Source organism: Rhinopithecus bieti, unplaced genomic scaffold (assembly GCF_001698545.2).
Source record: "Rhinopithecus bieti isolate Rb0 unplaced genomic scaffold, ASM169854v2 scaffold_566, whole genome shotgun sequence".
NCBI classification, from domain to species: Eukaryota; Metazoa; Chordata; class Mammalia; order Primates; family Cercopithecidae; genus Rhinopithecus; species Rhinopithecus bieti.
The window spans coordinates 2,949,887-2,964,981 of record NW_016803334.1 but is presented as its reverse complement, the minus strand read 5'-3'; the positions used below and the strand labels follow the sequence as shown (position 1 = coordinate 2,964,981).

The 15,095-nt window shown below is 34.9% G+C and overlaps 1 long non-coding RNA gene across 1 annotated transcript in view; it reads right to left on the bottom strand.

Annotated features, from left to right (window-relative positions):
* The window catches only part of LOC108531920 (uncharacterized), a 34,106-nt gene extending 30,035 nt beyond the window's left edge, over positions 1-4,071 (bottom strand). The window contains exon 1 of the long non-coding RNA XR_001886313.1: positions 3,936-4,071. This is a non-coding gene — a long non-coding RNA (uncharacterized LOC108531920). The remainder of the gene's footprint in view (positions 1-3,935) is intronic.
* Between the last annotated feature and the right edge of the window lie 11,024 nt (positions 4,072-15,095).

Below are 15,095 nucleotides of genomic sequence, written 5' to 3'. Positions count from 1 at the left end.
CTAATGATGTATATTTCTAAACAGTGGAATTATAGGTGATCTTTTTCTTGTTTTGTTATTTTTTCTGCATTTGTGAATATTTCAACAATGCATATGTAAGTTTTATGTGCTAACAGTTAAAAACCATGTTAAAACAGCAATAATAAAAACAAAACAAAGGGGAACAGAGTCTTAGAATTTAGAACACAAGCAATATATGAGTGAGCAATCCCAGAAGGAAAGGTTGATAAATCTGCATTAAAACTTTTATCATTTTATTAGCGATCAAAGACATATTTTACTATTTAGACTATTTACATTATTTTCTAGAATTTCCTATTTCAATATTAATAATGAATCTTAAGAACATTTTCCCTTATTCTTTACATTTATTTCCTTATTAACCACCATTATCATATAATAATGACGATGGTTAATATTTGAGTGGAGTTCTGTTCATGTAGGAGCAGATGGTATAACATGCCAAGCTTCTACAATATCTCCTTTTCCTCTGAGTTTCTCTGGTTCATATGCTCAAAAGTGTATGTCACCGAGGTAGAAAATATAATAGACATGGAAAGATAAAGATTTTTATTTTATTTTTATTTGTCACCTTGGAAGAGAAAATGACTCTTTACTTTGTAACTCAGACAGGAGGCAAACAGCACACGGCATTACTGACTGAGCTGCAAAATCAAAATTGACAAATCCTGGAGGAGAAGAAACTTAGTATTGCAAAGTCAGGCATTGCTGTGCATGCTGCCTGGGCTTCCCTGTGTCCTCCTGCTGTGGCCGAGCAGCCCTAAGGTCCAGGTGACATTAGTTTGGCTTTTCAGACAAGTCAAAAGGAACAAAAATAATTTTATCATAAGGAAATAAAAGGATTGGCACAGAATACCAGACGCTTTTGCTGCTCTCGTTATGATAAAGGGTCAGAGAGAAAGGCTGGTGATAAAACTCAACATGGGGCTTGAAAAAGAACTGGATTTCTTTTTATCACCAGTCTTCTTAAAACTCAACATAACTCAAGAGTTAATAGCAAAGAGTCACTGATGACAAAAGTGCTGTTAAAAAGTTATGCTCACACATAGTACAACTCTTTTGGAAAACGTTTTGACAAAAGCTACTGAGAATCGTATTTCTGCTTTTGCATTTAGATATGTATACATTGTTGTTTACACATATCTAGACACTCATGTTGGTGTTATATACTGGGAAAATCGAAACTAACTAAACATATATTGATTTAGGAATATTTATTCAATGGTTAACAAAATGGCATATCGACTTGGTTATAAATGGCATATCAACTTGATGGACAATTGTGCAACCATCAATAGGGCCAGTTAGGCAGAATATAAAGAAATGTAGAAAATGCTTAGTAATGTTGCTTGGCAAAAGCAGGATATAGATGTCTATGTATACAGTAGTTAAAATTTGACCTGGTACAGTGGTGTACACCAGTAATCCCAGTAATTTGGTAGGCCAAGGCAAGACCATCCTGGGCAACATAGGGAGACCCTGTCTCTACAAAAAAATCAAACAGACAAACAAAACAAAACAAACCAGCGGTAGTAGTGGCATGCACCTGTGGTCCCAACTGCTCAGGAGGCTGAAGTGGAAGGATTGCTTAAGCCTGGAGGGTCAGGGCTACAATGAGACATAATCACAGCACTACATTCCAGCCTGGATGAAAGAGCAAGACCCTATCACAATTTAAAAAAGAAAAGAAATGTTATGAAAACTATATATATTCAAAGAAAAAGACAAAGAAATAGGTAAGTAAATACAATTTTGCTAAAGAAATGAATTAATTCTAATTTGATTGCAATTATTCTATCTTTAAAACTTTTATCCCAAATGAATTAATGCAAGAACAGGAAATCCAATACCACATGGTCTTGCTTATAAATAGTAACTAAACATCAGGTACTTATCAACATAAAGATGGAAACAATAGACACTGGAGACTACTAGAAGAGGAAGTAAGGGAGGGGCCAAGGGTTGGAAAACTATCTGTTGGGTACTATGCTCAGTACCTGGGAGACGGGTTCATTGCACCCCAAACTTCAGCATCATGCAATATACCCTGGTGACAAACTGGCACATGACAAACCCCCTGAATCTAAAACAAAAGTTGAAAACTAAAAATTAAAAAATAATACAACTGTTATGATGTTATTCATTGTTTATTAAAATCTTAAAATAATAAAATAATTGAATATTTAATTTTTGTATGCCTAGGTTAATCTTCAGAAAGCATTGGTAAATGAGTAATTCTGGAATCTGATTTGTAAATTATGTGATAATCAACACTAAAGAAATATGCGTATAATTACTCCTGACCTGTATTAAATTTCCTCTTGCTGATGTGACATGCACAGATTTAAGGCAAAAGGAATAACTCAACACTGAAGCAAATACGTCTCACAATTAAGCTAATGATCTCTAATATTTCACAAAGTTTCTCAAGTTAACACATGACGTAATGGAAAATGGGAACATTGGTAAGTTATGCTGTGGTACATGGAGGAAGATTGAGCCTCAGGTCAGAACTGAGAGGACAGGGTTGAGGGGAAACACCATTTGCCACGCATGCCCTGGGTTCCCAGCAAGGGTGCTATGTGCTATGAAGACATAGTTCAGCACACTTGCAACCTATTAAGGACCTCTGCTTTGAAACAGGATCATGAAGTAAGTAGTACTTGGGAGGCTGAGGCAGGAGAATGGCGTAAACCCAGGAGGCGGAGCTTGCAGTGAGCTGAGATCCGGCCACTGCACTCCAGCCCGGGCGACAGAGCGAGATTCCGTCTCAAAAAACAAAAAACAAAAAACAAAACAAAAAAAAAACCTTGATGACATATTTGGTGGGACAATATGTAAGAGTGTGTGTGGTGGGTGTATGTGTGTGTGAGAGAGAGAGAGAAAGACAGAGACAGAGTGCACAAATGCACTGGAATTGCATGAATTGGGGTTCACAGAAATCCATCTTTCTGCTGTGTCCTCCCATTATTGTCTAAATTTGGTTCCCGTAGATAATTGTGTAAAGAGTACCTGCTCCTCCACCTGCAAATCTCTGCAGGGTGCACCGATTTGCCCTATGAAGCTGAAAGCAAAGAAATAGGCAACCAGTAGTTACTGAGGTAACACATTTGTAATCTTATAATCTATTTTTTCCTTTTTCCATTCATTTCTTAATAAGTTGTCTGCAGTTAAGAAACAGTTGTTGAGATTTAAATCTTCCATAGTCATAGAAGAGTTTATGACCCTTTGCCTATTTGTGAACAGAGATGATTTATTGGGAGAAAAAAATGCTCTAGGAATCCTCCAAATGTATAAAACAATAATTAGAAAGAATAACAACTGACCTTGCTTAAAATAGCATAAAGAAGAGGAAAAAGCAGTAACACAGTGTTCTATAAATTTACAGAAGCAAAGATTTTATCCCATCTCTTTGCCACTTAATTTAATAAAATTAAAAGAGAATAATTAATTATGGGTGTCTGAAAATAAGGTAATAATTTTAAACTGTTTACATGTAAACAATGTCCTCGCTTTCTTTCTTTCTTTGATTTTTTTAAATTTCATTGCTAAATTAAGAACAGTACTTAAAAAGATCTGGTGCAGCATAACAGAGGCTGGGAAATTTATTAACCACTCATTTCATCAATTTCCTCCAGCATATAAATTGCTATTCAGGAGTATTCAAGCCTTTTTAACACTAGTGAGTTAGAAAAGTTATTGCTATGAATCCCCAATTATATCACAGAATAATAATGTTTGAACTATGAGGTTGAGAATTTCTGCATAGTTTTAATCTAGTTTTCGTTTTTATATATATTTCAGTTATTAAAAAATCAACATTATTCTCAAAAGTATTTACTAAATATTAACAATTTTGAAACTACTGACATATTGTTTTATCTGCACCAAACTTTTTAGCTTGCCATCCTTACCTTGTTGCATGTGTTCTGTGATTATTAAGAGGCAAAATGGTTACCAGTTGCAACTAATCATCAGAAAATTTCCTAGGTTCTATGCAATAGAGAAAAGAACCTCAAAATACATTGGATGTGAAGGTGGTGGTATTGTCTGAATGTGGGCCCTTCAAAATGCAGGTGTTGCCAATGTGATGATTTTAAGAAGCTGGGCCTTTGTGAGGTAATCAGGCCATGAGGGCTTACTGGGATTAAAGCTCTTTCAAAAGAGGCTTCATAGAGCCTTCGGCTACCTTGCCCTTCTGTCTTATGCCATGTGAGGTTGCAGCAAGAAGGCCCTAACCAGACCAATGCCAATGCCTTAATCTTGAACTTCCAGTCTCCAGAGTTGTAAAAAATAAATTTCTTCTATTTGTAAGTTACTCAGTCTGTGGTATTTTGTTGTAGCAGCACAAACAGACTAGGTGGAGATATTCCTGTCACTGTCATCCATAACCTCCAATTCCAAATGTCTATGTTCATGAAAATAGCTTTTGTTACTCTTATTAACAAAATTTATAATAAATGTGTACTATAAATTTGAATTTATTGAATAAATTTATAGCAATAAAGTACTGTTCTTAAAAATATCTTTAAAATAATATGGTAGTTTACTGCAATATTTCATTTGTATAGAAGATTTCTGCAACTAACAATAATCCACAAGTGATGTTGATGTTTTGGGAAACAATTTTGTATTCCACATCTTCTGACAGTAATGCAACTTCCTTTCTGAAAGTTTGTGCATGGTAGATATCATAAAATCTCCAAAATAAACTTTATCAGGTAAATTTTAAGAAGTTATTTGGTGTGACAAGAAAGCACCTGCCTTTCACCTGTGAGGAGTACAGTTGGTTGACAACTTCCAGCCATAGCATCTTTGGGGCCACCTGTAGCATTTGTACTAAGGCTGACCTCTTCTCAATGTGCCCCAGACAATGACTGAGCCTAGGGTGGCCTATGGTGGGACTCAGAGATCCCCTTCGGGTTGGTTAAAATTTTTTCCAATTTGCCCAAACTTGCTTCCTTTCCCTTTTATCGTCACAGGCATTGATCTTCAGCCCCAACTTCAAAACCACTATACCTGTCTCTGTATCTGCTTCCTGTAGAACCCAAAGTGTCCAATTTAGATACATGTTTATGCATACATTTTTATTATTTCGTGATACAAAAAAGTTATTGTGCAGGTTAACATGTAAGCAAGATTCTTAGTATTTCCTTTAAGTTCCTGTGCTGGAGACAACCATTGTAAAACCTTTCAACACTTTGATTTTAGCAGTTCACATTTTGTCCACTAGGATAAGAAATCTATCAAGAAAATAAATTTATTTTAGGCAACTCTGTAAGTTAGTTACAGCCACTGTTTGTACTTGGAAATATATACATATTAAAATGTGACTTTTTAAATTTTGACAGATTTTAATAGAATATATCATGATTCAAGAAAGTTTTTTTCTTTACAAAGAAAATTACGTAAAATTAAGAAGATATGAGCAAAATTTTATTATCAGTTTTATAATGGGGAATTCATGTAACAAATCAATGGTAGGATTTTAATTTTCTTGTTTATTTTTTATTCTTTTTTCACTTATTTATGTATTTTACATATTCTGGACTTCAAATAAGTTGAAATGTCTCACGGATAGTGCCTATGCTTGATTGTCCTTCAATCCAAAAGCTTAGAAAATACCTTTTCTTATGGGATCTATTTCTGATGGTTTTGATTGAACTATTTAGGCCTCAGACCAGTTGGTCTGATCAGGCATCTTAGCCACGTTGTAATTATATACCTATAATCATGTGGTTTAAAGAGTAAGTTCGGCAGCCTCTGAATTCAGATTAAATCTGTTCAGGTGAATGAGGCTCCTCCTCTCCAGCTCTCCCGGCTTAGACTTGAACATGCTTTATATGTAGGGCAACTGCTTAGCTCTTGCCATGTTGTGGCTCCCAGTTCACAGTAGTCTGCACGAGGTTAACTGGAACAAATTCCTTGTCCTACTCTTTCTGTGGGAATAGAAACAGAATGATTGTTTACGTAGTCATTTACCTTCCACAGTATCCAACTTCCTAAATTCAAGTGTAGATCTGTCATTACAAATATAAATATCACTTCCTTAGCTGGGTTTTATTAAACTTCGCCTTTCAATTTGGTAAAACTCGGGTACAAAACAGCAAAACAAAAACACGCAACAACAACAAAAACGCTTATTATGAGTATGTTGTGAAGAAAGCCCTCAATGAATCAAACGGATTAAACTCTATAATCTTGAGCCATTTCACTGTTTTCAGGTAGATATGTTCACATGCATTTTATCACAATCATGTACAATTTGAGAAAAAATGTTTTAAAAGCATAAGAAACAGTACTGTATTTAAGAAAATAATTATAATAGATGGTCTGTAAATAACCCACAAGGTTGTGTGTGTTTCTTTTTCTTTTCTTTTTTTTTGTTTCTAATTCCTTATTTTTTGTTCACTGAGGGAAAATCCCATAAAGGTTGTAATCCCACTTTTGCTAAGTGAAGTGCTGAAAACTACACATCCACATTCTTTGTTATGGCATAAAAAGATCTTACTTTTTCTTGTCTGCGTGATGTAGTTCGTTAGGTATCTGGCAAAACACATTGCCCATTCAGCAATTATGCAATTCCCTTCTGGTGTAACAAATGCATTCTTTGTGTCTTTATTCTTAGGCTTATTATACTGAGTTAAGAGGATTAATCTACTAGTGGAACTCTATTATTCTCTACATTAGGTCAGAAAAAAAGATTAGTTTTGCAGAGAAAAATTACAAGGCAATAGTCACATTTGATACTTTTCCCTGTTGTTTTAATTGAGCTATATTCTAGAATTTAAGGAATAAATACATTAATAATAAAATTATTTTGGAATTAGAAATAAGCCCTAATGTTTGGCACAAACTTACTGTGCAACCTTATTCTTTTATGCACCTTTCTTTCCTCATTCAGTCTCTTGTGCTATAAACTTTTCCACACATTGACTTTTACTAAATATGTATGTGTACTCAAATCTCTCCCATCAGAAAAAAAAATCACTCTATTTTTCAGCACAGGACCCTGTTTGTCATTAAAGGATACACATAGTAAATTTAACAAATAAACAGATGTATATTTATAATTTACGGGTTCTACTCATTCACCTGGTCATTTAATAAATATAGATTTCCTCCCAGGTGTTCAGGACTACTCTTAAAATTTTTACATGTGACTTGAGAGAGTCATAAGTTAACTGTTATCCCTTTCTCCAAATGCATGTCTTGCGTATTTTCTAGATACGTTTTCTTGGTGATCTTATTTTTTTCTACAAGCAATTTATGCTCAATAATATATTAGTAATATAATAATAATGATTGATTTATGCTCAAAAATATAATTAATTTTATCTCCCTCCTGCAGAGCAATGATAATACAGGGACGTTGTTCTTGATGTAAATATGTGCAACTATTTTTAGTTAAGGTCTAATTTTTACTCTAGCTGCCTTTTATGTTCAGAACTATTTTCACTGGACTGCTGTTATTCCCACAATAAATAATGGCAGAGAAGAAAACTGTGAAAATGCACAAGGGCTCCTTCCATCAGTGGGGTTACCACATGTCACCCATGGCACAGGTACTTCCACTATGGCTTTATATAAAACTTTTCTTTGATGTAGAAGGATAAATATGGCTCTCTAAAGCTATGTGGATTAATTTTACCAATTTTTGTTTTCTATAATTTCTACAACAAAATGTTGTACATACATGTATGTATTTTAAAACCCTTTCTAAAGTGGTATATATACACTGCAAACCCAATCCCCACCAATACATGATACATCCATATAACAAACATGCACATGTACCCCCTGAATCTAATATATATGTGCATGCACATATATACACATATGTATGTGCATACATACACATACATGCATATGTGTGCATACATATATAGACATGTGCGTGTACATATATACACATGTGTATGCATATATATACACACATATATGTATATGTATACGTGTGTATATACATATATTTTTATACATATGTATATACATATATAACCCCTTTCTATTGGTTGTGTTATTAAATAAAATAAATCTCTAAAAAACTTGTACGTTTTCTTCAAAATAGCAACTGGCATACAATAGATATTTAAAATTGATTAATGATTATTATAATTTCAGTGTACTTGCTACTTAGCTCAGAGGCTTACAGATTTCAGATGTTCCAATAAATAATTAAGAGATTAAGAGAATGAGTGACTGTGTTAAAATTAGTTTCTGTACACTGTGGTTGTTCATCAGAGTTGCCTACAGAATAATTTTTTTTTTTCTTTTTTTGAGACACAGCCTCTCCCTGTCGCCCAGGCTGCAGTGCGGTAGTGTGATTTTGGCTCACTGCAACCTCTACCTCTCAGGTTCAAGCCATTCTCCTGCCTCAGCCTCCCATGTAGCTGAGATTACAGGTACACACCACTGCATCCAGCTAACTTTTGTATTTTTAGGAGAGACGGGGTTTTGCCGTGTTGGCCAGGCTGGTCTGGAACGCCTGACCTCACGTGATCCTCCTGCCTCGGGCTCGCAAAATGCTGGGATTCCATATGTGAGCCACCACTCATGGCCAGGATAATTTTTTAAATTAAAAAACAAAAATAATTATTTCTCCTTCAAATATCAGTTGAGCCCTTTACTAAAAGTAGTTTAAAAATCGTACAAAACCTTTAATCAGTCTTTAAGGAATAGTATTAGCATCGATAATATCCATGATATGCATCCTATTTTAACAAATGTGCAACATACCAATGTACTACCTTAAGTTACAAAAAAGAAAAAAAAAATCTGTCTTGGGTTACCACTAAAATATTTCTCCAATCTCTTTCTCCTTTGATTCACTGCTCTATTTTCCATTAAAAATTCTTTTTTTTTAAATTTCTCAATTTTCCTGATTATCTTATCCTTCTGATTTCGTCATCATTTTCTTTAGGATTCTTTTTGTCCTTTCTCTCACCAGCACCTTCCTTTGATTCTATGCCTATATTCTCCTCCATCTGGATTCCCTCCTTCATAGCTCTTCTGCTTCCACAATTTTAACTTACATGTCTATACTGAAAAATCACCAAAGAACATTTCTATCTCTGACTTTCAGCCAGTTTCTGATCCTTTATTTACTGTTGCTTTCAGCTATGTCTACTTGAACCATTTGATATCCTATCAGAATTCAAATTTCTAATTTATCTACATCCTCCTAATCAGAAATTCCTATTTGGGAACATCTAATTTTGCTGTGTAATCACAACAATCTAAAATTTTCAACATCTTGCCAGTCCTCAGGCCCAAAATGACCTATGTTACCTACTTTATTTCAAAACAAGTTGCTAAAATGTTGCCCAAAATAGTCAATAAAAATGTGACAACTATTTTTAATGGAAACTATTGACTTCATAATATTCTATGAGTAAATGTATTATATGGTTCACTCTAAAACAACAACAAAATGCGGGTGCCTGATTCTAAACAATGATCCACCATCTGAAACTCTGGATGTAAGGCCAAGACATTTGTATTTTCAAAAGTTCATGATGTTGAGCTAAAATATAAATCCACACATTTGTAATATCAATTGAACACACAATGGGGAAAAACAGTCTTTTCAAAGTGGTATTTGTTGGGAAAACTGGGTATTCACATGCAGAATAATGAAATTATCTGTATCTTACACCAATTTGAAATGTATTAAAGACTTAAGATTGGAAACTGTAAAACTACTAGAAGAAAACATAGGGGAAAAGTCTCCATGATATTGGCCTTGGCAATGATTTTTTAAATACAAGTCTAAAAACACAGGCAACAAAATTAAAAATACACAATGGGACCACAGCAAACAGAAGAGCTTCTGCACAGCTAGGGGAGCAATCAACAGAGTGAAGAGAAAACCTATGAGATGAGAGAAAATACTTACGAACCATACATTTGATAAGGGATTAATATTCAAAATATATAAGGGAGTCAAGCCACTTAATGGTTAAAAAAAAAAAACTTGATTAAAAATAGGCAGAGATCTGAACAGATATTTCTGGAAAGATGACATACAAATGGCCAACAGGTATATGAAAAAATGTTCAACACAACTAATCATCAGGGAAATGCATATTAAAACCACAATGAGATATCACCTCACACCTCTTTAGAATGACTATTTTCCAAAATAGAAAGATAACAAGTATTGGAAAGGATGCAGAGAAAAGAAAACCCTGGCACATTGTTGGTGAAACTTAGTACAGCCATTTACTGAAGACAGAATGAAAGTTTCTCAAAAAATTAAACAGAGCTATGAAATGATTTAGCAATCCCCCTACTTAGTATTTAATCACAGAAAATGAAATTAATATTTGAAGACATGTCTGTATGTCTGTTGAAGCTCTGTTCACAATAGCCAAGATATGGAAACAATCTAAGTGTCCATTAACAGGTGACTAGTTGAAGAAAAGGTGTTATAGATACATAAAGGAATACTGTTCAGCCTTAAAAAATAGCAATTGTGTATTGGTAACAATATGGATGAACCTGAAGACTTTATGTTGAGCGAAATAAGCCAGACACAAAAAGACAAATACCACATGATCTGACTTACACTTGGAATTCAAAAAGTTGAACTCATAGAAGTAGACAATACAATGGTAGTTACCAAGGACTGGGACTGGGGAGGCCGTTGGGGAGATGTTTGTTAAAAGATACAAATTTGCAGTTACAGAAAAAAAATAAGTTCAAGAGATCCGATGTACAACACAATGACTATAGTTAATAAGGTATTCTTGAAACTGCTAACAGTAGATTTTAAGTATTCTTACCACAAAATAGAAGTATGTGAATTAATGCATACATTAGTTATCTTGCTTTAGCCACTCCATAATGTATGCATATTTTAAAACAACATGTTGTACATGAAAAACATATGCAGTTTGTATTTCTCAAGTAAGAAATAAATACATAATGTGGGAAACAAGTTTATAGAAAAATATCACCACACCTGGAAGGAACAAGAACTCAATGAATATTCGTGCAATGACTTCATTAATTAACTCACTTGTCAAGAAGCTGCATGTTACACTTCAGTCTAGTAATCAAGTAACTAACATTTTAGGCTTTCTGTTATTTGTTAATTAATGAATTAATAAATTAATTACATCTCAGTAATGAAAGGGCAAAACAGCTTCATGCAGTCAGATGAGTATGGACTTTGTAATATGTCAGATATGGACACATACCCTGTTTCTAACCCTAATTTCTATATGACCTCAGGTAAAGGTAATCTGCTTCCCTCCATAAACCTGTTTCCTCATCAGTAAGTGGATTTAATTAATCTCATCTTGCATATTCTCATTTCATCTTAGAAAATTTCAGAGGTGTGTTTGGAAACTACCACGCCAGTACAATACACAGCAATAGAGCAAGAGCATAGTTTTTTGCTTTTTGTTTTGTTTGTTTGTTTTTTAAGACAGAGTCTCCCTCTGTCACCCAGGCTGGAGTGCAGTGGCACAATCTCAGCTCACTGAAGCCTCCTCTCAGGTTCCAGCAATTCTTGTGCCTCAGCCTCCCATGTAGCGAGGCCTACAGGTGCACACCACCACACCCAGCTAATTTTTGTATTTTTAGTAGAGACAGGGTTTCACCATTTCGGCCAGGCTGGTCTTGAATTCCTGACCTCAGGTGATCCGCCCACCTCAGCTTCCCAAACTGCTGGGATTACAGACGTGAGCCACTGCCCCAGGCTGAGCATAGATTTTAAAACAGGAGACATCTTAAAATGGCAGATTTCAAAACCTCCTTTCAGGACTCAATGGCATCAGAGTCAGAATCTTTGGGAGTGGGTCAAATATCTACATAGTTATTAAGCTCTCTGGCTTTGATCTGATGCACACAAGCCAAACGTTTAAGCACAATTGCCTGGGATGAGGACATAGTATATACCTTATAGTCATTATTTAAAGTACTTTCAAACACATTCATTTCATTCAATTCATGCAATTCTTACAAGCCAGGGAGTCATTGATCCATTCATTCATTTAGTAACCAGGCAATGATTGAGCATCAGGCATTATGTTGCCATTATGTATATATACTGAGTGGTAAAATGGGAAACAGGACTAGGTGTTCCTTAGTTATGGAATATATAATAAAACAAAGTTCATGATATTTATACACAATATGAATGTGCTTAATGCTGCTAAATGGTACACTTGGAAATGGTTAAAATGGTGAAGTGTATCTTATGCCTATTTTACCACAATAAAAAAGAAAAAGTTGACCATATATATTCTTTATAGCAATTATTCCTAATAGTACATTATTCTGGGAGAAGCATATTAAAAGTTAGTTTCAAGGGTTGGGAGATCACCCTTGATTTAAAATGTCAAGTAGTCTCCACAAATTCTGAAATGTTTTCAAGGTATATAGCATTCCCTCAGCCATGAGGTAATGACATGGAATGCACCAGCTCTTTTACTGACTTGATCAACATCTATGTCAAATTATTTGATCTCTCTGATGTTTATTTTTCCTTATGTCGATCAGCCTCAAGAGTTAACACTTTAAAGTTAAGCAATGTCCAAGAAAGCAAGAGACAACTTCAATGTCAAAGAGAGCCATAGTGGAGACAAATGGAGTCCACTCAAAACCAATTATAAGTACCTCTGGATCAAATGCTGCTAGTGGTCACTTCCGATATCTTAGCTTGGCTACTGTGTAAGTAGTCAGTGCTCTTCAGAGGACTGCATTATCTCTGGAGTATGCCATCACAGAAAAATATACAAATGGTTGCAATGTATCATAATTGGTTTTAGATACTTTTATATGCATTACTTCATATACTGAAACCTTTTTATTTTTTTGTAGTGAGGACATTTAAAATTTACTCTCTTAGCAAATTTCAAGTACCTACTATATTGTTATAAACTGTAATCACCGTGATGTTCAGTAGATCTCTCCAGCTTATTCCTCATATCTCACAGAAATTTTGTGTCCTTTGACCGACTATTCCTCAACATCCCCCATTCCCTCCAGCTCTTGGCAATCATCATTCTGCCCTTTACTTCCATAAGTTCAACTTTTTTAGATTCTCTATATAGGTGTGATCATGTGGTATTTGTCTTTCTGTGCCTGGCTTATTCCACTCAGCATAATGTTCTCCAGGTTTATCCTTGCTGTCACAAATGACAGGACTTCCTTCTTTCTTAAAGGCTGAATGGTATTCTATTGTGTATATATACAACATTTTCTTTATCTATTCACTCATTGATAGACACATTTTTAATTTGTAGTGTTAGTTTTGATAAGGTATGACTTCTAAATATATGCATTTTAATTTATTTCTGCATTCCCAACATTTGTCCATACCTATCACAGGGAAATTTATGGATGAGGAGGAGGAGGAGGGAAGAGGAGGAAGGACGGCGCGAGGAAGGCAGGAGCGAGAGAGGGTTTCTGAATCTAGTAATTGAGAAGGTAAGGCTATGGAAATAAGCTTTCATAAGAGATATATTAGAACTATATGAATGAATCATCTTCTCCCAATTTTGTTCTCTGCTCAGCATGAGATAATCGTTGGAATTACCCTCTATTTGTTTTAAATTTCTAAGCCCAAAATCAGCAAAAAAAGCCTTTGGGCAAGCTATAATGGTCGATACAGAAACGATATAGAGCAAGGAACCATTATATGGTTTGTCATCAGAACCGAAGTTCTTCTGTTCACAGCTGTGAGGCTGGGTGGGGGGAATGGCTCACCTAGCTGCTTGTAAATTTCCTATTCACACAACCTTTGGGAGGAGCCAAGGCGCGGGCCAGGTCCGGATCACTTTTGGTACAGGAGTTCAAGACCAGGCCTGGTCCAACCATGGTGTAAACGCCATATGCTTTCTACAGTCGAAATATAAAAATTAACCAGAAAATATGGATGCGGGGTAGCAGCATAGTATATCTTCCAGTCTCCTCAGGAGTGCCTGAGCGCCAGGAGAGAATTTTGCTTGATATGCGCCGAGGCGGTTGAAGTATGGGCAGTGAGCAGAGACGTAGTCGCACATGTAGACATTAATACTAGCTCTGAGTGAAGCAGCAAGACTCGCTTCTCAAGCAGACAAGCAGACAAGCAACAATCTAAGAAGACAAGATGTTTTATGAAACAGTAAGTTATCTGAACAATACTAAACCTTACAATTAAACTCGCCATGTCTTAGGCGCCTCCTCCCCAGTACATATTCAACACTAAGACTGTATGAGCAGGTCGCATGGAAGAAGATTAACATTTACTTCTTTTTTGCCAGCCTCATACAAACATCTACCATAGTTTCTCTTGCTTATATGTTATAAAGTAGATAGAGTCTATGTATGACATACCTGTAAAGAATAAACATTTAACAACGCGAGGTTCTTATTCTATTCTTTTTACACTAAGGTAAACAAAATGTTTATATATCATAAATGGCAATAATACTGCTATTGTACTTCTTGTTAGTAGGTTTTTACTGATTTCCTCCCTATTGTTGGAGAGATAGGAGAAAATTAAATAATTAGAAGGATAAGACGCAATATCTTCAGATTCTTTGCAGCTTATGAGTGCATATATATGTATGTAGGTGTATCTACAGAATGAAGCAATCAATTTAAATTACTGATTGTATTTGAAAAACTTCAGTTTTGTGAATTTGCTCTGATGTTATGTTGCTGACGATTCATAAAAAATATTATTATGGCCTATGATAAGATGTTACTTTTGAAGTATGGTATCTTTGTGCTTTCCATACACTTATAAAAAAGCTGTTAAAACCCAACCTTGCTATTTATAAATATTTATAAAGCAAAATCCTATCATGAGTTTAAAACCACATGTCACTTTTTCACTACTCTGTAACAGTGATTAATATGAACTAAGTGGAAGCTGCCATTTTTCTGATTCTTCAATTTAATTATTTATGATCAGAAGTGAACAGAGATCGAGATGTGCTCTTAAAAGTAATTCCTCTCATAGGATACTCATGGCGTTGACTTAGATTATTTTTAGTTCACTTCCACTATGCCTAATGCTTTCTTCACTGTTTTTCTTCAGACTGTGAAATGATTTTAAAGTAGCTCTTCTTCAAAAG